At 44.0% G+C, this 25,893-nt stretch overlaps 1 protein-coding gene and 1 long non-coding RNA gene across 4 annotated transcripts in view; one reads left to right on the top strand and one right to left on the bottom strand.

Moving 5' to 3' along the window:
* Positions 1–1,863: 1,863 nt before the first annotated feature.
* LOC137225468 (uncharacterized) lies at positions 1,864–6,144 on the bottom strand. 3 transcript variants are annotated; one of them, XR_010943858.1, is made up of 2 exons: positions 6,055–6,144; positions 1,864–5,433 (listed from the first exon to the last, which is right to left on the bottom strand). It is a non-coding gene; the product is annotated as an uncharacterized lncRNA (long non-coding RNA). The 3 variants fall into 3 exon arrangements; XR_010943856.1 differs by lacking the exon at positions 6,055–6,144 and adding an exon at positions 5,662–5,807; XR_010943857.1 differs by lacking the exon at positions 6,055–6,144 and adding an exon at positions 5,514–5,560.
* B3GALT5 (beta-1,3-galactosyltransferase 5) overlaps positions 5,684–25,893 on the top strand; it is a 54,786-nt gene continuing 34,576 nt past the window's right edge. Inside the window, exons 1-2 of the mRNA XM_067739521.1 lie at positions 5,684–5,827; positions 9,687–9,831. The gene's annotated coding sequence lies outside the window, so the exon portion shown is untranslated. The remainder of the gene's footprint in view (positions 5,828–9,686; positions 9,832–25,893) is intronic.

The following is a 25,893-nucleotide window of genomic DNA, read 5'->3' on the forward strand; positions in this document are numbered from 1 at the left end:
AGTCACCACTGGGTCAGTTTCATCTGAAAAATTTTAAAGCCTCCCACGCAGTCCACCAGGGGTGGAAGGTGTAGAGGGGTGGAATATGGGAAGCTTGAATGAAACGGTTTACAGACCCGGTGCTTTGAAAGTAGGAGAGTTCGGACAAAGTAAGAGGCCCTCCAAACTGCACTGTAGCTTTTGCTTTTATCTTGATTCCACCTCGGGGAAGGGAGCAGGCAAGAAGTCACGGCTGATTAATATTTGATTTCCTCACCCTGCCCTGGTACACCCTAAAGGGAAGGAAATGTCTGAGAGGCCAGAGTCGAGGGCAAGGGCCCCAGCATACAGCTTCGGAAACAAGTGGCCAGTGCCCTGACTTCCTTAGCCTCCTCCCTGCTCTGTACTTCTCCCCCTTAACTGACATGATGGTTAGAACCGGAAGGAAACGTCCCTGTGCTCAGGTCTAGAGATGCGGAAGCGCTTGGGCAAAGTCCTAGGGGTGTAAGATGGTATCCCTGGGACGATGGAAGAGAGCTGTTGAGTGGGCTGGGGGGTCCCGCTAACCTCCTACAGAACAACTCTGACCTAGCTCGTTTTGGGGTATTGGAGGCCCACACACATTGCATTTGCAAGGAGAGTTTCTAGTGCGAAAAAAGGATGGAAAACAATGATGAAGTCTTGATTCTAAATGGTGACTGATGCTGGGTAACGGTTATGAGCTTACTTCCTACCTGTATATCTTCTTCAGTGAGGAGACTGTTCAAGTCTTTTGCACATATTTAAGTTTAGGCATTTGTTTTCTTCCTATTGAGTTCTGAATGTTCTTTATATATTCTGATACAAGTCCTCCTTCGTCCCCCACTTAGAACTGAGCGGCCCTTCCTTGTTCTCCCACCACGTTCTGTTAAACTTCATTCACGTCCAGATCCAACTCCTGAAATGGACAGCTACTGACAAGGTGGTCCCTCTTCTGCCAGGGGGGCTCCCTGAAGGAGAAAGATGATGACTTTTACCTTTTTTTGTGCCCTCTTCAAAAGATGATCAATATATGAAGCCAACGCTCCAGAGTTTATATGCTTGAAATGAATGTCCTCTCTTGCAAATGGTCCCCGTGACTCTCTTCAATGCCTCTCTAGGAGCTGTTAACAGAGCTCAGGGCACGTGAAAGTCTCCTCAATCGTAAAAGAATCTCTGAGTGTGGAGTTGATTTCAACACCTCAAAAAAGAGAAGGTAGATAGCTTCTCTGACAAGGATGGTGCATACCTCTGAAGAATGGGTTTCTTGAGAGGGTCGCCAATGCTCCTGCAGGCAATGCTGAGACAAGGGTTGGTGGCTGTCTTCCACATAACCCTCCGTCCTGATGTCCACTGTTCGAATGAGGGAGCTGGAGGACCTAACGCCCAGAGCCAGAAGCTTGCAGAACCAGGATGACTGGCCCCACCTCTCTGTCACCTCCCTGGCTTGGAACGTCTATCCTTAAGATGCAAGGCGGGACTGCTCTGGTGGCAGTGGTTAAGAATCCGCCTGCCAATGCAGGGGACACGGGTTCGAGCCCTGGTCCGGGAAGATCCCACATGCCGTGGAGCAACTAAGCCCGTGTGCCACAACGACTGAGCCTGCTCTCTAGAGCCCACGAGCCACAACTACTGAGCCCACGTGCCACAACTACTGAAGCCCATGCGCCTAGAACCCGTGCTCCGCAACAAGAGAAGCCTCCGCAATGAGAAGCCCGCGCGCCCCAACTAAGAGTAGCCCCCGCTCGCCACAATTAGAGAAAGCCCGCGCGCAGCAACGAAGACGCAACAACGAAGACCCAATGCAGCCAAAAATTAAAAAAAAAATTAAAATGCTTTAAAGAAAAAAAGAGGCAAGGCGAACACTTATTTTTAGACTTTAGAATCCAGTTAGGTTTATTTATTTATTTATATATTTATTATGTTTTTGGCCATGCTGTGTGGCTTGTGGGGTCTTAGTTCCCCGACCAGGGGTCGAACCTGAGCTCTTGGCAGTGAAAGCTTAGGACTTGCTCTGCTTGGTTAGCCGCTGGACCACCAGGGAGTTCTCTGGGTTAGGTTTAGGTGCTCCAGCGCTCACTGGAGACGTCAAGGGGAGCGTGTCCCTGCATGGATGGTGTTCATTGTGCTGAGGAGTAAGTACAAATGACCACGCCAGCAGCTGAAAGTCAGGGGTCTTTTTCTGAGCCCTTGGGTTTTTCATGTGCCATAAAATTGCATTATGATGAAAAAATCCCAAAATAAAGCAAAATACTTACATGAAAGTACAAAATACAAAACTTACTGATGCGAGTTTATACGCTGTTTACTACACTCCGGCTGTGGCCTAAGGGCTGAAGGGCTCTATCTGTTCAGAGGTGGCCGGGGTCATCGGAACTCAGCCCTTCTGCCTAACCCGACCCTCTTTTGACCGGGGTAGACTGCCATTTCTGGACTCACTCGGAGCGTGAATCCCTTCGTTGTCTGGGAAGGTGGGGTCCCATCTACTTATAAGAATGAGGGGCGGCCCTAATATCCCAGTATGTAGGGTGTGACTGGCCACAGCCTTGTAGGACCACATGGGCCAACCTGGCTGTAGCCAGGATCTCCTCACTGAGGCCTCACACAGCCAGCACATACACCAGATCCCGAGCCAATTTCAGCCACTTCCTTGGAGCTCGGGATATCAATTCCCACAACCCTTCACCTTGCTCCCTGAGAGCTTTGCTTAACGCTTCAGAAAACTGCTGCTGGCCTGAAACACCTCCCCCGGCACAATCACTCTAATTAGTGTAGTGGATGCCCCAGGAGCACCGTTTTCCAGGCCTCAAAGAAACTCTGGTCTGTTCTGTAAATTTCCATGCGGGTCCCCAGGACTGTGTGAGTCACGGTGCTGGTTCTACCGGGTTCTTTATCAGAAGTGCAGGACTTCCCGCTTGGGGCAGCTGTCCCCTGTCTGAGATGAGTGAGAAGTAGGCACTACCTCCACCCGCTGTGATCACCAAGGAGGGAAAGGATTGCCCCCTGCTTCCCATAACGCCCAGACCCAAGCCAACAGCGTAAACGGAGCTTTCTCCACGCCCTCCAGCCCCTGTGCACATCTCTGCCCCCTATCCATCCTCCCACTTGTCTATCCAATAAGTACGGTCCAAGCGTCCACTGCGTGCCAGGCCGAGCCTCTGCTGGGGATGAGGTGGCCTTCCCGTGGATATTCGGCAGAGGAGCACTCCGGACAGAGGGAAGAGGAGGTACCCAGACCCTGCCATGGGATGAGCTCGGCCTGTTCAAGGAGCACAGGAAGGATGCTGTGACCGGACGAAGTGGACTTTGGCCAGGGGCCCCGTTCTGTAGTGAAGGCTTCCAATCTGAGAAACAGCCCCTTTCCATGGGGCCATCACTGATAAATACGTGTTCTGCAGTATTTGTGGGGCACTGGGTCCCCTTCCTTCTTATTAGAGCAGTGCTTCTTCATCAGGGCCAGCTTCGCTCCCTTTGGGACACGTGGCAACGTCTGGAGACAACCATGTGTGTGCGCATGTGCACGCCTGGCATCTAGTTGGGAGAGGCCAGGGTTCCTGCTAGACATCCTGCAACACACGGGACAGTCCTCACAACTCTGATCCCAAATGTCCACGGTGCTGAGGTTGGGAACCCTTGTTTTGGGTCTCAGCAGCCTACGACTGGCAGTCACGGGTCCCCTGCGGCGGAGAGGGCGTGGGGTGGAGGTGGGGGACATGGGGCAGAGCTGCCTCTGCTTCTGCAAAATCCCTTCCTCAAGGGGAGTGCTGTGCGTCACTCACAGGTGAGACCCACCCCGCGGTGGAGGGGACAGAGCAGCCACTACCCGGGTCCTCCCGGAGCTTAGCAAACACCCGCCAACCTCAGTGAGCTCTGCTCCGGGGATGGTGCTTTCATTTTCCCGACATGTGTAACCAGAGCTACGTGATTCGCGCACACTGACCCGTGTCACCACACGGTAGTACTGAGCCACGGGCAGGCAGATTCGTGCCTCAGCCTTCCCTCTGCCTGGATGGCTTTTCATCGTTGCAATCTCAGGGGACACTGGCCTTCCACCACTCAGTCCCATCCTCCCCAGACCCTTTTCTCTAGGTCTTGGACCCACCTTGCTCTCCTCGATTAAAAAACATCTGCCCTGTGTCACAGCCCCTCGGGATACCAGAAGCGAGGCCTAGAGCCCTCTGAGCTGAGGTGAGCTGAGGTGTGTGTGTGTGTGACAGGCGTGGCTTGGTACCAACGCTGGACGGAGGAGGCACAAGGCACGGAGCGCGAGACTGAGAGGGGCTTGGGGGAGGGAGAGGACGGGGATGCCTGGGGAGGCCAGGCATTCCCTCACTCACCCCTGGGCTCTGGCCGCCTCACCTAAAGGCTGTGGAAGCTGCATCCGCCTGGCTGCGCCAGCCCATCAGTGCTCAGCTGCGAGGCTCATTTGCTTACCGCAGGAAACGAGCTGCATCAACCGAGTGAGGCTGGTGTTCGCGCCACGCCACCCTGCTCTCAGCGCTGACTCCTGTCTCATCAGCCTCTTCACGGGGCATTCGCCAGCCACCCTCAGCTCAGCTCCGCCCACTGGATCTCGGGGCGGGGGCGGGTGTCTGTGACTTCCTTTCTCTCCAGCTCAGCAAGGGTTCTGCCCCTTTCAGGCTCTGGCGCTGTAGCTCACCAAGTATCGGGGGGTCTTCGTCCTCCCCCCGAGAAGAGCTCACTTCATCTTTGCGCAAGAAGGATCACATGCTAACCGTGGCAAAAGAAGGCCTGGCATTGTTCTGACGTTGCTGCAGATATGAGATTAAGGAAAAGAAGTCAGTTCCTTTGGCCTGGGGTAGGGCCTGAACGTTTGGAATTTTAAAACTTTCCCAGGCAATTTTAATGTGCGGCCAGGGTTGAGATGAATGAGATGATCCGTGACGTGTCCCCAGCTCTTAACAAGCGTACATGTATATTTTCGCACATGAATCTCTAGCCAGCGATTTTTTCCCTGCCAGAGGGAGCTGGGTGCCCACCGGCATCTTCTCATCCATCTCGCTGCTCATCCCCTCAGCCGCTGCACGCCCCTTAACTTTCCCGCGCCTGTTTCCTCATCTGTGAAGTGGGAATGGGGACACAGCCTGCTTCGCTCGGCCGTCCTAAGGTTTTAAGAGCCCCCCTAACTCCCCATTCCGTCGTCTGACTTTGACTCTGCTCATAACCAAGTTGTTTGCTATGAAAATAGCATCTCTTTTCTGAAAGGCGGGGGGAGGGACTTCTTTCTGGAGGCCTCTGGGGTTTAGGAAGTGCTGGACCGCGGGGCTTCTCCCCGCACGGAGAGCTTTTTCGAAGTTAACTTTGGGATCGTCCCCAGGGAGGGCAGGACGGTAAACGCAAAGCCCCGGCCTGAGGGGCATCGGAGCAAACTCCACCGTCGTGAACGTCTGGTGCTCCGTGAAAGATGTTCTTCCCCTGGGGGCGACCAAAGAGGAACGAGTCAGAGCGTGCCTGCCGCCTCCCCTGGCGCTCGGCGCGGGGGTACCGCCACTTACCGGAGCCCCGCGCGGGGCGCTGGCGGGGACTCGGGGGGGAGGAGGAGAGGGAGGGGGAGGGCGGCCCCCCCCCCCCGCGGCCCCCCCCAGCAGCAGCCGCAGCAGCAGCGCCCTGCGTCCCCGCCCCTACCCCCCCCCGCCTCCTCACCTATCAGATTTCCCGTGCGCACGGCGCGCCGCTCCTCCCACCTCCTAAATGCCTAGCGGAGGGGACAGCCGCGCTGGGCCTCGACCCGCTGCTCCGCGGACGGCCGCAATGCGGCTCTGAGCTCCCGCGGCTGCACCGGCTTCGCGCGGGGAGTGCTGGGCGCACGGTGAGGGCCGGCAGGGCCGAGCGGGCGCGCGGGGAGCGCGGGCGGGGCCGGGGCAGCTGGGGGCGGCGGCCGGGGCCGGGCGGATTTCCCCTCCAGCGCACTCCCGAGGAGCGCCTACGGCGGGCTTGGGTTTGACCTCTTTCTTTCTTCTTTGCACATTAAGGCAGTGGTTACAGACTAGATGTGATCCAAGTTGGTCCAACAGTGTATTCATTTAAAAAATTTACCTTTGTTGTTGAGAGCGTTTATGTTCTAACCGCTTAGCAAATTTCAGCTATCCGATACAGTGTCACCAGCTATAGACACCTTGCTGTGCAGTAGATCCTCAGGAGCTCTGTTTCCCTCACGCTCTAGCGCCTGGCAACCACTCTTTTACTCTCTATGATTTCCACTGAAAAAACAAATTTAAGCTTCCCGTGTAAGCGACACCATGCAGTATTCGCAGCATTTGTCTTTCTCCCTATGGGTTACTTCACTTAGCATAATGCCCTTCAGGGTTATCCATGTTGTTACAAAGGGCAGGATTTTTTCTTTTTTAAGGCTGAAAACATTCCATTCCATCATTCCTATGTGTGTATCACATTTTCTTTTCGTTTTTGAAGATTTTTTTTTTGATGTGGACCATTTTTAAAGTCTTTATTGAATTTGTTATAATATTGCTTCTGTTTTATGTTTTGGTTTTCTGGCCACGAGGCATGTGAGATATTAGCTCCCACACTATGGATGGAACCTGCACACCCTGCGCTGGAAGGCAAAGTCTTAACCACTGGACCGCCAGGGAAGTCCCCCCACGTTTTCTTTATCTGTTCATCTGTCCACACTTAGGTTGTGTTTGTACCTTGGCTATTGTGAATAATGCCGCAGGGAGCATGGGACTAGACAGCTCTCTGAGATGATGTTTTTATTTCCTTTAGGTTTTATAGTCAGAGATGGGATTGCTGGCTCCTGTGGTAGTTCTGATTTCTTGAGGAACCTACATACTCTTTTCCATAGTGGCTGCACCTATATATATTCCCATGAACAGGGCACAGGGGCTCATTTTCCTCCACATCCTTGCCAGCATTTGTTATCTCTTGTTCTGTTGATAATAGACAACCTAACAGGTGTGAGGTGATATCTCACTGTGGTTTTGATTCGCATTTCCCTGATGAGTCCCTGATGATTACTGACGTTGAGCATGTTTTCACATACCTGTTGGCCATATGTCTTCTTTGGAAAAAATGTTCACATCTTTTGCCCATTGGATGATTTGTTTCTTTCTTTCTTTTTTTTTTTTTGCGGTTCGCGGGCCTCTCACTGCTGTGTCCTCTCCCGTTGCGGAGCACAGGCTCTGGACGCGCAGGCTCAGCGGCCATGGCTCACGGGCCCAGCCGCTCCGCGGCATGTGGGATCTTCCCAGACCGGGGCACGAACCCGTGTCCCCTGCATCGGCAGATGGACTCCCAACCACTGCGCCACCAGGGAAGCCCTGATTTGTTTATTTCTTGCTGTTGATAACAATATATTTCTGAAGGGTTATCCCTACTCACATCACACACCCAGGAAGTTGGGTTATTGGGTGGACACAGTGCAAACAGAAGATTAGGGAATTAACATTGGATAGAAATGTCTCACAGTTAAAATGAATAACTGATCTAAAAAAAAAAAAATGTCAGCTCCTTAGCAGTCTGCACAGACAGCTCCTGCAGAGCGTGGGCGTTGTGCAGGGACTGACAGACAATATGATGAAAAGACATCTTTTCACCAAGTGCTAGTAGGGTTTTGACTTTGTGGAAGAGATGAGAAAGGGAGTCTCTTTAGATCATTTCTAAGTGCGGTGAGATTTTATAATCAACATTTTTGCAATATCTGTGCCAGTCGTGTGTGTGTGTGTGTGTGTGTGTGTGTGTGTGTGTGGTAAATATTGCATCTAACTTAAAAAAGAAAAAATCCTGTTTCTGTTTCACTTTTTTGTTGGTTTCTTTAGGTTTCTGACCTGTTGGGGATAAATACAGCTTCCAAAACCCTTTCCAAATCAGTAGTAATCAGATATTGTGAAGTTATTTTTCACTCTTCCTTTGTATTAGCATGACAAACTTAAAAAAAAAATCTTTGTTATGTTTTTACCCTTTGTAAATATTAATATCACCTCCCATCCCCTTGTCTCCCTCATTTACTATTTCTGCCCCCGCTTCTTGAAATGGAGGAGTAGAATTTAAGGAAGATAGAGATCTGGGGAGTGTCATATTCCAGTGAGCGCTGGGGGGTGGGACATGGCAGCTGTGTGGAGTGTCTTATAGACAGGAAATCCCTAGAACCACATTTGTGGCTAAGTGCACGCTGATTCTGCCCATCCTTGCATGTACTAAAATATTTCAGTTAAGTTGTCTAGTCTGGCAGATGGCCATCTTTTATGGTGTTTCCTCTGAAACAGCTACAAGTAATAGGCAAATTGTTTCAAAGAGAGAGCATTTAATATCTTCCTTTTGGTGAAGTAAGTCAGACAAAGACAAATACCGTATGATCTCACTAATATGTGGAATCTAAAACAAAACAAAACAAAAAACTGAGCTCATAGAGATCAGATTGGTGGTTGCCGGAGGCCGGGGGTGGGGAATTGAGGGGTGGAGGTGGGGTGGGCGATAGGCAAAGTGGGTCAAGGGGCTTAAAATGTACAGATTCCAGTTAGAAGAGAAATAAGTTCTTATTACAAGAGAAACAAGTTTTTTTTTAACATAGTAAAAAAAAACACCCTATCTATCTGTCTGTCTACGTATGTCTTCCTTTTAAGGAATGGTTGCACATCTATTAAGACCTGTTTTCTCTGTCCTTTCATGTTTTCTTTCTCTTTTCAAGTCAGTTCATCTTATATAGTTCCTTTGTTAGGTAAACTTAAAAAATAATTAAGCTCTGATATGTGCAGAGAGGATTTCAATATGAGGTCCACTGACATTTAACTCCTGCATATGCAACTCGGAGTGTAAAGATATTTCACTAAGTTGTCACCTCAAAAAATTGACAAGGACAGTGCTGTCTTTGTGAAGATTCTTCCAGACACTGGCACCCTTTCTTCTGTATGATTTCTAAGTAGGTGCTTTGAATAAACCAGGACGACGATTAATGTCTGTTTTTATGAGAGGCTACATGCCTGGACAGGCTTCCTTGTGTGGGTGGCAAAGTTCATCCTTTCATCAGGGCACCAGCGCGCAGCCCTCCTTCCTCCGTCCTGCCTGCCCAGCTTCAGGCAGAAGACAAGCGCAGCCTCAGGTCAGTTCAGACCAATTCTGGAAGGGTGTCAGGGTCTCCATTGCCTCCTGCCTGGACATGGACTTGGACTTGGGCTCCGAGCCAGGCACTGGTGTCCCAGGGGAGTCCTTTGCCTTCTCAGGATGCTTGTCTATTTGACCCAGCCTCTGATCACATTTTTACTTGATTCTCTGCCAGAACTAGATCCTCGTCCTGGGTCCTGGTTCCAATGGCCGAGAAACGCGGCTTGGCCCTGGTGCTATTGACCTCCTCTGCTGCACCTCCCCACCCCCAGGAAAGCCCCTCGAATGGATAGGGGCTACTTCCAGCCCTCCTAATTCCAGACTTTTCTCCTTTGCCCTTGGCCTGAGGGCCAGGCTCCTTTGAGTTTTTTGTGGCTGGTCTCCTGTGGGTTTTGGCAAGACTTTTCTTTGTTTACGAAGGGAGTGAACCTGTGTCTGAAGCGACAAGGTGAAGTGGGGGGGGGGGGCGAGTGATTTGTAGAGATTTTGACAATGAACGTGGCCTTCCTTGCAAACCAGAATTATGGGATATGGATATGGTGGAATGAGACTCATTTGAAAGAACACATCAACCAGAATTTTTATATCTAACTTTGAATGTTTTCCCATAGCCTCAATAGAAGAAAAAGAGCCAGAAGTTGTGTGAGACCAAGTTGGGTAAAGGAAGTAGCTGGCCATCTATTCATGCATTCATGGAGGGATGAAGAGTTTGGACGCTGGACCCAAATGCCTGGGTTCATATGCCAGCTCTGTCAGGTACTTGTTCTGTGACCTTGGGCAAGTTACTTAATTTCTCTCTGCATCAGTTTCCTCAATTGAAATCAGAGGTCATAATGGTATTTATTTCATTGGGGGGTGGTTATGAGATTAGATGGTTCCATATCTATAGAGTTTTACAACAGTGCCATTATGTAATATGTACCATAGGACTTATAGCTATTACTATTATTTGCCTTTTATGTGCCACGCACTTAAAACCATGTTGTATAAAATTGTTTCGTGGGCTTCCCAGGTGGCGCAGCGGTTGAGAGTCCGCCTGCCGATGCAGGGGACACGGGTTCGTGCCCCGGTCTGGGAAGATCCCACATGCTGCGGAGCGGCTGGGCCCGTGAGCCATGGCCGCTGAGCCTGCGCATCCGGAGCCTGTGCTCTGCAACGGGAGAGGCCACAACAGTGAGAGGCCTGTGTACCGCAAAAAAAAAAAAAAAAAAAAATTGCTTTGGATCAAGAATGAAAATGAAGTAACAAAACTGGTTTTCTTTTATTGAATTAAAAAAAAAAGCACCTTGGTTTTAAAAGCAATTGCACCCAAAATGTGCCCAGACTATTTTGAGCAACAGCAGAATTGTTGGAATAAAATGACTAATGTTAGGGCCACAGTATTTAATTTGATGTCTCAGTTTTGGTTCCTACGCCTTATATTTAACTTCTGACTCTGTAATTATTTGAAGCCATTCCTGGGCATTACTATGTAAGTTTTCAGCTTTGTCTATGCCGTTTCTTACCATTTCTAATTTATTGATTAGTTTTAAAGATTAGTTGTAAAGTTTCCCCACCTTGTTCTTTTAAGCCACTTTTCTAGATCTTATAGCTATGGGGAGAAATGGAATCATATTTATGATATTGCATCTTTCTACCTATGAACATCGTATGTCTATACATAGTTTATGTCCTTTTGTTATATTTGTTATTTATTATATTGCTATCTGTTGCATTGTTCATTGAATGTTCCTAAATAACATTTTAAAATATAGCAGTCTTGCACATCTGTAGTTAGATTTAGTCCTTGATACCTTTCTTCTAGTTTTTGATGCCCTTGTGAATGAGATTTTTGTTCATTTTTGTGCTGCTTTAAAAAGTATTCATTTTGAAACAATTCTAGACTTACAGAAATGTTGCAAAGGTTGTACAGAGAGTGCCTGTAAACCTTTCACGCAGCTTTCCGTTTACATGGTTATGTAAGATGTTAACACTAATAGTTCAGTTATTGAGATCAGAAAATTAACATTGACACAGTACTCTTAATTAATCTTCAGACCTTATTTGAATTTTGCCCTTTTTCTTGCTGATGTCATTTTTCTGGTCCAGGATCCCACCAAAAACCCCATTTTGCATTTGGTTGTTATGTCGCCTTATCACCTTCAATCTGTAGTAGTTCCTCAGTCTTTCTTTGTCTTTCACAAACTTGATATTTTGGAAGAGTCCAGGGCAGTTATCTTGTAGAATGTTCCTCCGTTTGGATTTGCCTGACATTTTCTTAGGACTAGATTGAAGTTATGCATTTTTAACAATAGTAACACCGATGTTTGATAAATTGGATATGTTTTCTGATTGGTTATAGTAGTTTATATGTAGATTCTCTAGAATATTTTATATAGAAAATTGTATTAGATATTTTGGTTGTTTGTGTTTTCCTAGCATGTGAGAGGGTTTTACTTCTCTAAACTTTTGAAGTTTGGCACAGTCACATGACTTTTTTTGGTCAGTGAAATGGGAGCTGAAGTGGTGAATGCTAAGAGATTTAATTGCAGCTGCTTGATTTTCCAGCTCTCTATTCTCTGCTTGTGTAAGCACATATTGATATGAACATGTCATAAGAAAAATAGCATAAAATGATAAATCAACATATGAAGGATAGCTGCCTTCAAAAGTAGCCTGGATCAGCAATGGACTTTGCTTATGTGAAAATAAATGTTTACAGTATTTAGATCTGAGATTTTGGGGTTGTTTGTTAATGTGGCATAATCTAGACTATTTGGTTTGATATAGTATTTTCTGTAAATAAGAATAGCATAGTTTCATTTCTTCCAATTCTTATATCTCATTTCTTTTTCTGGTCTTATTGCATTGGCTGGGGCCTTGAGTACAATGTTTGATAAAAGCAGTGATAATAGACATTCTTGTCGTGATCTTGACATTGAAGGGAATTCTCTTAATTTTCACTATTAAGTTAGATGTTTATGATTGGGGTTTGATGAATACCCTTCTCTATCATGAATTAGTGCTGAATTTTATTGATTCCGTTCTTTTGGTTGCATCCCTAGAGATAATCATGTATTTTTTTCCTTCATTTAATTTACTGATATAGTATATTAATAGAAACCTGATATATTATTTAGGAACTTTACCATTTATGTCTGAAGGAGATATTGTTCATAATTTTCTTTTCTTTTACTTTTGCTCTCTGAAGTTGACATTTTTATTTCTGTTTCTCTAAAACAGCTTGTATAAAAGAAAGATTTTTATCAGTATTTTGTTCCTTTAAATTTTGTACGTTTAAATCTAAATCTTTTTGAATTGTTGTCTTTTAGGGTGGGGTAAGGTACAGTATCTTTAATTACTGTTTGTTTATTCAAGTTCTATTTCTTCTTCAGTGAATCTTGTTATTTGTGATTTTTTTTACAATATGATTTCATCTAAGTTGAAATTTATTGCATAAAGGTTGTTCATAATATTCCATTATGATTTAAAATGTTTATTTCTTTATGGTTATGGACCTTTTTAATTTTTAATATGATTCATTTGTGCCTCTTTTCTGGTTAAATCTTGCTAGAACTTTATTTTATTGGTGTTTCTAATAAACAGTTTTTGAATATGTAGGTATCTCCTCTGTTTTATTCTCTATTTCATTCATTGCTACTCATATCATTTCCCCATTGTTTTTGCCTTTTTAATGTTTATTGTCTTTTCACTAGCTTCTTGAATTATATGTGTAACTTATTTTAAATCCTTCTTTTTCTATCTGTAAATTTATTCTTAAGTGATTTTTAGTTGCATTCCAGAGGTTTCAATATGTTGTTCTTTCATTGTTATTTGGTTTAAAATATCCGTTGTGAATTCCTCTTTAAGCCATAAATTATTATTATTATTTTTTTGATTTATTTGATTATTTATTTATTTTTGGCCATGTTGGGTCTTAGTTGTGGCACACGGGCTCTTTGTTTTAGCGCGCGGGCTTCTCTCTAGTTGTGGCGTACAGGTTTTCTCTCTCTAGCTGTGGTGCACAGGCTCCAGGGGATGTGGGCTCTGTAGTTTGTGGCACACAGGCTCTCTGGTTGAGGCATGCAATCTCAGTAGTTGTGGCATGTGGGCTTAGTTGCCCCGTGGCATGTGGGATCTTAGTTCCCTGACCAGGGATCGAACCCACATCCCCTGCATTGGAAGGCGAATTCTTTACCACTGGACCACCAGGGAAGTCCCAGCCATAAATTATTTCATATATAAATTTAAAAGTTTCAAAACATACATTTTTCTCCATTATGTTTTTATGGTTTTTTTTTTTTTTTTTGTGGTACACGGGCCTCTCACTGTTGTGGCCTCTCCTGTTGTGGAGCACAGGCTCTGGACGCACAGGCTCAGCGGCCATGGCTCACGGGCCCAGCCGCTCCACGGCATGTGGGATCTTCCTGGACCGGGGCACGAACCCGTGTCCTCTGCATCGGCAGGCGGACTCTCAACCACTGCGCCACCAGGGAAGCCCCTATGTTGATTTTTAGATTCTAAAAATGGTACACGTGCAATTAAAAAAAGTGTTTATTCTTTATTTCTCTACATATATATTAAATGAAGTTCATTAGTTTTCTTTATTAAGTCACTATTATTACTGTTTTTTGGTTTGCTTGTCTTATACTTTCTGAGAGGAATGTGTACACATACAATTTATCCTTGTAGTACTTGGATATACTGTATCCAAGTACACAATTTATACTTGTACTACTGTCTTTTTTTGTGTTGTATGTTTTGAGGCTGTGTTGTGAAAGGCTTCCAGGTATATCAAGGATCTGTATTATAAGATTAAATGGTGAACTGCTGTGTTGAGTTGCTACTTTTGGCTTGAATCCTCCTTTGTCTCAAATAGCTGCACTAGGGATCTCCCCCAGCCCACCTCACTGCTTAGTACTGCAGGTATCCGTCCCACCTATTTTTGTACCTTTACTTCGGATGTGTTATTTGAACCTGCATATAGATGGACTTTTTCTCCCAATCTGATAAATTCTGTTTATAAATGAGTTTAATCCACTTATAATAAGTATGATTTCTGAGGTACTTGGATTGAATTCTATTTTCTCATGAGTGTTCTCTTTACCAAAGTGTTTTCTTTTTTTTTATAGATTAAAATAAAATCTTATTTTATTTTTGGCTGCGTTGGGTCTTTGTTGCTGCACATGGGCTTTCTCTAGTTGTGGCGAATAGGCGCTATTCTTTGTTGCGGTGCACAGGCTTCTCATTGAGGTGGCTTCTCTTGTTGCGAACCATGGGCTCTAGGCATGTGGGCTTTAGTAGTTGCAGTGCGTGGGCTCAGTAGTTGCAGCACATGGGATCCCGCGGGCTTCAGTAGTTGTGGCGTGCGGGCTCAGTAGTAGCTGTGGCTTGCGAGCTCTAGAGTGCAGGCTCAGTACTTGTGGCGCACAGGCCTAGCTGCTCCGCAGCATGTGGGATCCTCCCAGACCAGGGATCCAACCCATGTCCCCTGCATTGGCAGGTGGACTCCCAGCCACTGCGCCACCAGGGAAGTCCCCATTTTTCTTTAGTTCTTTTTTCTTCATTTTTTGTCTCCTGTTGAATTGATAAAGTTTTCTATGTTTCTATATTAGCCCTTTGCTGATTTGCAAACTACAGACTGTAGTTGCATTATTTTAGTGATTATCCTTAATTTTGAGCCATGCATTTTAACCATATATAACTTAAAGTTTTTCAGTATTTCTATCATTTTCCCTACCATGACAAGGACCTTAACACACTTTAATTATCAAACAACCTCTTTCCCTTATTTTTAAATTTATTTTTATTTTTTGCGGTGCGCAGGCCTCTCACTGTTGTGGCCTCTCCTGTTGCGGAGCACAGGCTCCCGACGCGCAGGCTCAGCGGCCATGGCTCACGGGCCTAGCCGCTCCGCGCCATGTGTGATCTTCCCAGACCGGGGCACGAACCTGTGTCCCCTGCATCGGCAGGTGAACTCTCAACCACTGTGCCACCGGGGAAGCCCTCTCTCCCTTATTTTGTAACTGTTTCTAGAGTTTGGTTTTAACTTTTTAAACATGAAATAGTAGTTCTTTATATGGACATAAATTAATTAAAATTAATTAATTTATTCACACAACTTAATTTATTAATCACAAATTTGGTCAATTTCTCTGCCATTGTTGTGTCCCATATCCCGGGATGTAGGTCTGGGTTTGGACATCTTGCTGAAGTGCATCCATTAATAATTGTTTTAGTGATACTACATGGGTGGTAAACTTTCATACTATTTGTGTGCTTGAAAATGTCTTAATTATGGCTTTACATTTGCATGTTAGTTTAACTGGGTATAACATTTTAGATTGGCAATAATTTCCTTCCAGCATTTTGAAGATAACACTCCATTATCTTCCGTCATGAGAAATTTCTGTCAGTCTAGTTGTGGGGCTTTTGTGGACAATTTGCCTTTCTTTCTGATAGCTTTTGAGACTTTCTCCTTATCCTCCATGTTCCACAGTGCCCCCATGATGTGTTGAGGTGTGGATTTATCTTTATTTATCATGCTGGGTACTTACGGTGCTGGTGCCGTTTTGATTTCAGAACTCATATCTTCATTCTGAAAAAGTTTCAGCTGGTATTTCTTCTGATATTTCTTCTCTGCTATTCCCTCAATTCTTTTCTTCAGGAACTCTTTTCAGATTAAGCTGATCCTTTTAATCTGTTTGCAACATCTCCTTTGTCTTTCTGATAAGTTCTGGTTGTTGTTGGAGAGTTATCTCTGAGGGGAGATAATGATTCTCCTTTCAGTAAGGGTCTACCTTTCTCTATGGAAACTGGGAAGGCCAGCCTGGAGGTTTAACCCTCATTTTACTCTAGAGCAGGGGTCCCTATCCCCCAGGATCTAATGCCTGATGATCTGAGGTGGAGCTGATGTAATAATAATAGAAATAAAGTGCACAATAAATGTAATGGCTTGAATCATCCCCAACCCCCCCCCCCAACCCTGGTCCTTGAAAAAATTGTCTTCCATCAAAATGGTCCCTGGTGCCAAAAAGGTTGGGGACCGCTGCTCTAGAGGATCACTTCCCTCAGGTTTCCTACCTACCACCTCTGTTCACTTTTCTCCAGCTTGGGAAGTGCAACAAGTAAGACTTTTATGAATTTCAGTTCCTCACCTTTTCCCACTTTCATCTGCCCATTCACCTGTGCATGTAAAGTTCTGGTGTTTCCAGTGCTTTTCCTGGACCAGCACTTTCAAGGAGTATGCCAAGAGTTGTGTCCCTTCATTTGAGTGTTGCTTGTATAATTTTGGCCCATTTGAACTTACTGTTTCATTTCAGTGTGGACAAAGTAGAGGAAGAAATGTCTCGGTACCTGTTACACATTTAAGCAATGATATCAATAATTGCTAACATTATTCAACCCATCAGCAGTGGGTCATGATGCTGAAAGCTCAGCCTCTCTGTACACTGGTGCCGAATTGAATCTCGGAGACAGCGTTTTGGGTGAAGTAGAAAAAAATAGCTTTCTTGCTTTGCGAGGCAAAGGGGGACACAGTGGGCTCCTGCCCACGAAAACTATGTGTCCCAACCCAGGGGAGTTTGGCGAGGAGTTTTATGGCAACGGTTCAAGGGTGGGGTTGCTGACAGGATGAGGATGTGAGCAGGGTCTCGGGTGGTCGGTCTCCTAATCTGGATGAGCTTCTCTGGTCCCTTTAATCTTGCTTCGGGTGGTTTCCTGGCTGTTCCTTCCTTGATTAGCAGCTGTTCGAATCTGCCCTTTGGAACTCAGGGCAGGCCATGGAGGCTGGAGTCTTGCCTACAAGAAACACGGGACAAAAAAGGCCTCCATGCCTGGGAGCCCCACAGGGCCCCACTAGGTTTCAGTCAGAATGGGTGTTCAATATTCCTATTTTGTATGAGGTCTGGCACCATGCCCAGGTGATTGGAATCTTTAGAAAGAAAGAGGTACCCACTGTAATTGGACATGAATTAAGGAACTGAGAAATTTGAATGAGGCAAATAAATGGTGGAGAGATGGCCTTATTAAGGTGTAGGTGTAGATGGAAGAATGGTGGTCAACATTCCATAGATACAACCTGTCATGAATGCTCCACAGTTAACTCTCAAAGTTTTCTGGAGAATCCTGAAACTGGATTTTTTGGATACCCTTATTTGGCTTTCTCAAGGACAAAATGCCCAGTTTCCCTCCTTGCTAGTTATTAACTAATCAGTTTACCCCTCAAAAAAGTGCAAGTAAGATTCGTTATCCCAAAATTGAAGTTTTTCTCCCTGTACACATTCTCTTGTATATCTCGTTTTTGCTTCTGCTCTGAGAGTCAGTTTACCAGTTGCTTCCCATGCGAGAACATCATTTATAAGAAAGATAACTAAACTGCATGCAAATATGCAATTTCCCCTGCGTTACGCTTTGACGGATCTACACGTCCCATTTTAGACTTAGGGCATAGCACTTACATCCAGTATCGCATGCCCACTTTTCCTGGTTCTTGTTTTGCTGACTTCTAACATGCTCCTCACACCTGTCTAATTGAAACTCCTTCTTGGATCACCTGTAGTTTGTACTTGTTTTTCCATCAGGTGAAACGGAGGAGCTTTTTCAGGCTAATGAAAACCTATGATGCCAACCACCATGTGGGAGATTTGAATGGTTAGAGAAAAAGACTTCTGAGGTTAGAAAGGCATTTTGCATGTGGTTGGTTATTCAGATTCGTGGGGCTGATGGCTTTTGCTGTCTTGCTGCCCCACCCCATCTGGGCTGCTACCCCACGCAGTCAGTCTGTTCTTTGTTTGTTCAACGTCTTCATTAGTCTGTGGAATATGTTTCCTACTGTTCGAAGATCAGAGAAATTTGGGCAACTCTGCCTGTGAATCTTCTCTTGAGGTTCACTCTGCACGTGGTCTTTGTAAAGTTTCCCAAAAGTCGTGCATTAAAGAAGCCTGTTTAATTTTGTTTAATACAGTGGTTCCCCAACTTGCAGTTCCACCTCTCTCCCACCCTCACCCCTCTGCCCCCAACACACACACAGTCTGCTTGACGTATGTGTGGGCACCTACATGGGCACGGTGGGGCAGTGTGGGCAAACCTCCTCCACACTGACGGAAAGGACTCCATGTTCCCACTCACTCTCATCTTGGCTTCCCTTCAACCCTTGATTCTTTCCTTTTTCTTTTTTTATTTAATAGTTTTATTGGAGTATAATATCCACATCATATATTTTTTTGCACAGAGTTTACAATTCATTGACCCTCAAACTCTTTTTTATAAATTTGTGTAAAATATACGTAAATTAAATTGACCATGTTAGCCACAATTCCACAATATTTAGTACATCCACAGTGATTTGCAACCATCGCTACTATCTAGTTGCCGAACATTTTCATCATCGCAAAAGGAAACCCTGTACCCGTTATCAGTCATTTCTCCCCAGAGCCCCCAGCCCTTAACAACTACCATTCTACCTTCTGTCGCTATGGGTTTGACCATTTGTATTTGTCCTCGTGTGACTGTCTTGTTTCACTTAGCATCATGTCTTCGAGGTTCATCCTTTCTGTAGTGTGTCAGAATTTCTTTCCTTTTCAAGGCTGAATACTATTCCATTGTATGAATATGCCACATTTTGTTTATCCATTCATCCATCAATGGGCTATTGTTCCCACATTTTGGCTACTGTGAATAATGCTGCTGTGAACGTGGGTGTACAAATATTTGTTCAAGTCCCTGCTTTCATTTCTCGTGGGTTTATACTCAGAAGGAGAATTACTGGATCATATGGTATGTCTAGGGTTTCTTACTTTGGGAATTGCCATACTGTTTTTTACAGTGCCGTGCCACTTTATAGTTCCACCAGCATTGCACAGGTTGGGTTCCAATGTCTTCACATACTTGCCAGCACTGGTTAATTTTTAAAAAGTTGTGTTTTTGTAATAGCCTTCCCAGTGGGTGTGAACTAGTATCTCGTTTTGTTTTTTGCATGTGGGATCTTAGTTCCCTGACCAGGGATCCAACCCATGCCCCCTGCAGTGGAAGCGTGGAGTCTTAACCACTGGACCATCAGGGAATTCCCCTCATTGTGGTTTTGATTTACATTTCTCTAATGATTAGTGATGTTGAGCATCTTTTCATGAGTGTATTTGCCATCTGAATGTCTTCTGTGGAGAAAGGTCTATTCAGGTCTTTTGCCCATTTTTAAATATGGGTGTTTGCTTTTTGTTATTGATGAACCCTTACTTGTTAACAGATAAGATACTCTCACTGTCATGAACTTATGGGAAAGATATTGACTTTAAGCAACCACAGATAGAAAATATTCAGGAAAAGAAATTATAGAAACCTCGCACCTGCAACTGTTTACATAGCATTTACACTGTATTTACGAGCATTGACATAGTACTTACATTGTATTAGGTATTAAAAGTCATCTAGGGACTTCCCTGGTGGTGCAGTGGTTAAGAATCTGCCTGCCAATGCAGGGGACACGGGTTCGATCCCTGGTCTGGGAAGATCCCACATGCCATAGAACAGCTAAGCCCATGCACCACAACTACTGAGCCTGTGCTCTGGAGCCCTCAAGCCACAACTACTGAGCCCGTGTTTCACAACTACTGGAGCCCGCATGTCACAACTACTGAAGCCTGCATGCCTAGAGCTCATGTTCTGCAACATGAGAAGCCACTGCAATGAGAAGCCTGCGCACCACAAGGAAGAGTAGCCCCCGCTTGCCACAGCTAGAGAAAGCCCACGCGCAGCAGCGAAGACCCAACGCAGCCAAAAATAAATAAATAAAGTAAATAAATTTAAAAAAAGTAATCAAGAGATGAGTTAAAGTATACAGGAGGATGTGCATAGGTTATGTGCAAATACTACGTCATTTTATAAGAGACTTTAGCATCCTTGGATTTTGGTGTCCACAGGGGTCCTGGAGCCAATCCCCGTGGATACCGAGGGATGCCTGTAATCTGGTTTTTCTCTTATGTGTCCAGTTGGTCCCTTTTCACCTCCATTTGTTCCCCTCCTGACTCTTGTTTCCTAAATTCTGTTCTTTGCTCCTCATCATTCTCTTCCTAGACATTGTCTTGCTGTCGTCATTTCATTGTCCACCTTTGTGCAGACAGATTCTCACTAGGTTACCTCTCTACCTTTTAGTAGGAGGCTTCTTGTAGCATGAAACTGTGCTGTATGGACATATTTTGGGGAGGACATTTTGACCCTTGTCAGATCACTCCATGTCAGCTGCCCCCTCACCAGCTCATACACAGCCATGTCAGTTCCACCACAAACCTGGAAGAATTTGACCTTTCACCTATTTCTATGAATTGCGTTATTTTGAAGATGAAATCACAAGTGTCACCCTGCACAGTGGACCTAATAGGACCACATTAAGTGATTATATCCTGAGTAGATGTAAGAAGGGATGGTGGGGCTTTATGAATCAAACAAACTAATGTCATGGAAGTCTTAGGAGTGATTTAGAATGTAGCTGGTGCTTACTAGTTACTGGATAATGTGAGGTACTTAATTGACTTTCACAAAAACTTTAGAAGGTAGTTAGTATTATCTTACCATTTTAGACTTTTTCCATTTCTCACTTATAGAGACAATAGTCTTTTTTTTTTTTTTTTGAGATTCCAGAAATATATTCAACCCTCTGTGGCCAATTGATTTTCTTTCTTTCTTGTTTTTTTAGTGTTTTCCAGCATGTTTTTTTTTTTAACATCTTTATTGGAGTATAATTGCTTTACAATGGTGTGTTAGTTTCTGCTTTATAACAAAGTGAATCAGTTAGTCTTAAGACGGTAAATATGCCCAGAGTCTCATAACTAGCAAGTGACTGACTTAAGATTTAACCCATTTCCTTGGATTCCAAACACAGAACTCTTAACATCTTGACTGTCTTCAGTATGTGTCATTTCCCATTTTCCATTTCTCATTTTATTTGTTCCTGCCCCCTCTTCCTATATTTATTGGATATGCTACAGCTTAGTCCATTTCAAAGAGAGGATGTGTGTGTATTTATCAATAATATCTTGTTTTAATGTGTGAATTAATTCAATCCTGCTTTTAGTTTTTATTATTCTAACTCTTTTCTATAATTTTCATTTGTTTTCTAAATTCTATGAGAGCTTAGTCCTTTTCTTTAATAATGGAAATACTTAAGGCTATGCATTTTCCTCTGAAAGCAACTTTGAACACATTCTAAGGAATCAACTCGTGTTATCCTTTGTTTTGTTTTATAATTAAACAGTTATTACACTTTTAATATCTCCTTTTCACCTCATAGTTAATTTTCTTTATTTCTAAGTGGTTAGGATTTGATGATCTTGTTAAACTTAATGTTAATTCCTGGTTTTATTCATTTATTGCTGGGATGATGGCCTGTTGTTTCCCTCTTAAGTCGGTATACAGTTATACTGCTATTCAGAAGTACATGTAGTTATAATAATGGGAATGCTGGCTTAAAATGAAAATTACCAGCATTTGAAAACAGTGCTTATAACTCACTTATTTTAGTCTAAATTTGAATTCTCATTTCTCCAACTGATATGCTGTGTTTCTTTTATTATTAAAATAAACTATATATTCTCAATAAAATACTTAGGGCACATTTCTAGCTTTGTTTTTTATAGGAAAATGGTCCCAGCCTGTTCTGTAACAGCCAGCACTCTGTAAAAACGAAGAGCTGTTGTTAAGTGGAACCGTAGGAGTAGCTAACAAATCCGTCAATGTTTAACAATTTTAATGAGCTTTTCAAAAGTGTCATATTTTCACTGTGAATCGTTTCACATTAAAATCTCTAGTTTTCTTGCCAACGTTATCGTTAATGAAAGCTGTGTGCTTCCAGCCAGATTTGGAGCGAAGTGAATGTGAGTGAGCTGGAAGCAGAATCCATAAGAAACCCGTGTCCGAGGGGAAATTTCCTGAGCATGTGGGTCTTGGTTCTGTTAATTCCCTCTGGCAATTTTAGCCACATTCCCCCCAAGTCCCAGGGCAGTGACTCATTCAGGACTACTTGGGAATTGGTGACTTAGGTCAGTGAAATGTCTTTCTCACATATTTCTGCTTCTTCCACTGATTCATGGTGTCTGTGGTGGGTTTTCAAGTGAGAAACAGTGAAATACACAAGGAGGTGACTGGCATTTGACCAGGAGATGATGTTTGCATGTTAGTATTTTCTTTTTCCATTTCAGGAAAGGTGGTTTCCATAGATTCATTGAAAAGCTATGATGACCTAGAGGTGGCCAGAGGAGAGAGGGTAGTTCTGGAGAGGTAAGATGAGGCAGAAAAAACTAAGGAAGGATGGGACGCAGCTGAATGGAAATAGCCCCCAGCTCTTTTTGACTCTTGAATGTTGTAACCATCTGTCTAGTCTTTTGTAGGAGTTCCTGCCTTTAGAGTTTTCTTTAAACAGAAATAAAAATCAAGTGGGGAAGAATTACGGAAAATTATGGAAAAAACATTTTTCCTTTCAGAATATTCATAGAGAGAGGAGGAAGCATGTCCTGACAGATCTAAATGCAATGTGGCTTGTGGGAGGAATTCCACCTAGTACCGTATTGTGTTTGCTGCCTAGCACAGCTCGCACAAGATGCGTTGCAGATATTCCGGCAATAACTGCTTTGAGTAATTTTATTCATTTATTCACTTAGTAAATATATAAGTGTTCTAGGGCTGACATAACAAGGGACCACAGAGCAAGTGGCTTAAACAACAGAAATTTACTGTCTCACAGCCTTGGAGGCTGGAAGTCCGAGATCAAGGTGTCAGCAGGGCTGGTTCTGAGTCCTGTGAAGGAGAATCTGCTCCAGGTTTATCCTCAACTTCTGGTGGTTTGATAACAATTTTTGATGTTCCTCAGCTCGTAGAAGCATTACCCTGATCTCTGTCTTCATCTTCACATGGTGCTCTGTGTGTGTGTGTGCATCTGTGTCCAAATCTCTCTGTTTTCTAAGGACCCCAGTCATATTGGATGAGGGACCACCCTATTCCGGTATGACCTCATCTTAACTAATTACATCTGCAATGTCCCTATTTCCAAATAAGGTCACATTCTGAGGTCCTGAGGGTTAGGACTTCAGTATACGGACTTGGGGGGAACAAAATTCAACCCATAACAGTAAATATTTATTTACGCAGCCAGTGAATGTTTACTGAGCATCTGCTATGTGAAAAGTACGTTATGAGGTGTTGAGGTTTAAATAAATACTAATAAAATATTTCCTGTCACAAGCCACTTACAGTATAGTATAAACAAATAATGTAGCAACAAATAACTATAATCCGGTGGTGCTATGGTAAAGGTGTGTACAAGGAATTGTGGTGGAGATGGCAGGAAAACTTCACGCAAAGGGCAAAGTTTGAGCCGGATCTGAAAGGATTAAAAGATCACTTGGTAGACCATGGGCATTCTGGCCAGAGAGAGCAGAATGGAGGTCTGAAACAAAACAGTGCACTCATGGGACTTTAAGCCATCTTGTGGCAGGAGTGTAGGCTGCACTGTGGAGGTGATGGTTGCCACTGCAAAGGTTTTGTTTTAATTGCAGTACAGTTGATTTACAGTATTCTGTTTGTTTCAGGTGTACAGCAAACGTGATTCACTTATATATATATATATATATTCACTTATATATTATATATGTATATATATTCTTTTTCATTCTTTTCCATTATAGGTTATTACAAGATATTGAATATAGTTCCCTGTGCTCTACAGTAAATCCTTGTTGTTTGTCTACTTTATATATAGCAGTTTGTATCTGTTAATCCCATACTCTTAATTTATCCCTCCCCCACCTCCATTTCCGCTTTGGTAACTGAAAGTTTGTTTTCTGTGCTTGTGAGTCTGTTTCTGTTTTGTAAATAAGTTCATCTGTGTTGTTTTTTTTAGATTCTACATATAAGTGATATCCTATGATATTTGTCTTTCTCTGTCGGACTTATTTCACTTAGTATGATCATCTGCAGGTCCATCCATGTTGCTGCAAATGGCATTATTTCATTCTTTTTTAAAGGCTGAGTAATAGTCCATGGTCACTGGAAAGTTTTAAGCACTGGAATGACACTACTGGACTTGTGGTTTTGAAAAGTTCTGATTGACAGCATAGAGGCTGCAGTGGAGGTGGTTAAGTCCAGAGTTTGTGAGATGAAACAGTCAAAATGGGCTTGAGTTTGGCGCTTGTGAGTGGATTCTAAGGCCCTTCAGCCTGAAAAGAGGAGTGGAATTTGAGCTGTCTATGGGAGGTCCATTTGGCATTTGCATTTGGAGATAGGCAAAAAGTGCGGAAAGACAGTATGGATTAGGGGATGATTTTGTGTATAACCGGGGGAGGTGGGGTGGATAAGGGAGACCATGTCAAGTAACAAGAGAGGGTCGGCAGCACACCTGAATTTTAGGGGCAAGATGAGTAGCAGAGCCAACAAAGGAGAGTCAGAGTGAAAAATCAGAGTGATCAGAGGAGAAGCAGATGAGCACAGCATAGAAGCCAAGGACTGTGGCTGTTATGAGAAGAAACACCCGACATCTCCAGCAGGTCATGGAAGATGAAGCCTGCGTAGAGCTCATGTGCCTTGTGGCTCAGTCTTGACGTTATATCTTTTACAGTCTCATCTGATATATATGAAAATATCAGCCGTTTGATATCCAAAAGGCAAGAAGAATCTTTGCTGAAATCTTTCAAAGGACGCCATAATGCCCAACAACATCTTAAATTCTCCCTGCTCTTTCCCTGTAATCTGCCACCTTCCAAGTTACCCGGTCCCCGTCCTGTAAATTCTCCAACATCTCTCCAATCCAGCCCTCACTAGCTCTTTCTTTCACCCCAGCACCTCTTATCTTCCATGTTGATTCTGTTCTGTTCTACTAGTAACTCTCCGCCTTTTCCAGTATTTCTCAATTCTTCGCTCATCTTTGCAAGGAACAAGCTGGTAAAGACAGCATTCTTGGCAGAAGTGTGGAGGAGGAATAGACTATCAGTATTCCTCCGTTAATCCTTTCCTGACCCAGAGCAGGCTGTTGGTGACCTTTGGTAGAGTGCTTTCAGGTAAGCAAGGGGGGTAGAGGCAGATAGCAGTGTGTTGAAAGTTAATTAATTGGGGGATAAGGCTGTACAAAGTGGTGAGTACAGACTATTTATTCCAGAAGCTTGATTTGGAAGGGAAAGAAAATAAAAGGCTGACCAGAAGATGTTAGGTTATTGAGATAAGGTCCTTTAAACATGTTTTTGGAGTGAATTTTTGTTTTGCAATCATACTTACAGCAGAGATTCATGTAGGCCGTGGCTGTCATCTTAAGAGGAAAAAACAATACCGTCTGCATTGCTCATTATTATTATTATTTTTAAAGGTTTTTTTTTTTTTTTTTTTTGATGTGGACCATTTTTAAAGACTTTTAAGTCTTTTTTGTTACAATTTTGCTTCTGTTTTACGTTTTGGTGTTTTGGCCATGAGGCATGTGGGATCTTAGCTCCCCAACCAGGGATCAAACCCACACCCCCTGCATTGGAAGGCAAAGTCTTAACCACTGGCCCATCAGGGAAGTCCCACATTGCTCATTATTAATATGTATTGTCATTGGAACTGATGAAGAAGAAAGTCACAGTACCCCCAGGCCAGAAGCCTGGATCCCAGAACATGGACATTTACTACTAGAGAGGCTTAAACATTATGAGGACAGGGTGAGGTATGAATGTGGGTCCACCTTGAGGGGAAGGAATGAGCCGAGCGATGGGGCTTATTGACGCAGGGAAAAGTGCCTTTTGTTTTATGCTCATAGACTTTACCCAGATTACTTATTCAATAAATATTTGTGCATCGCCTACCATTTCGTTCCCATTGTTCTAG

Source organism: Pseudorca crassidens, chromosome 5, assembly GCF_039906515.1.
Source record: "Pseudorca crassidens isolate mPseCra1 chromosome 5, mPseCra1.hap1, whole genome shotgun sequence".
Taxonomy (NCBI): Eukaryota; Metazoa; Chordata; class Mammalia; order Artiodactyla; family Delphinidae; genus Pseudorca; species Pseudorca crassidens.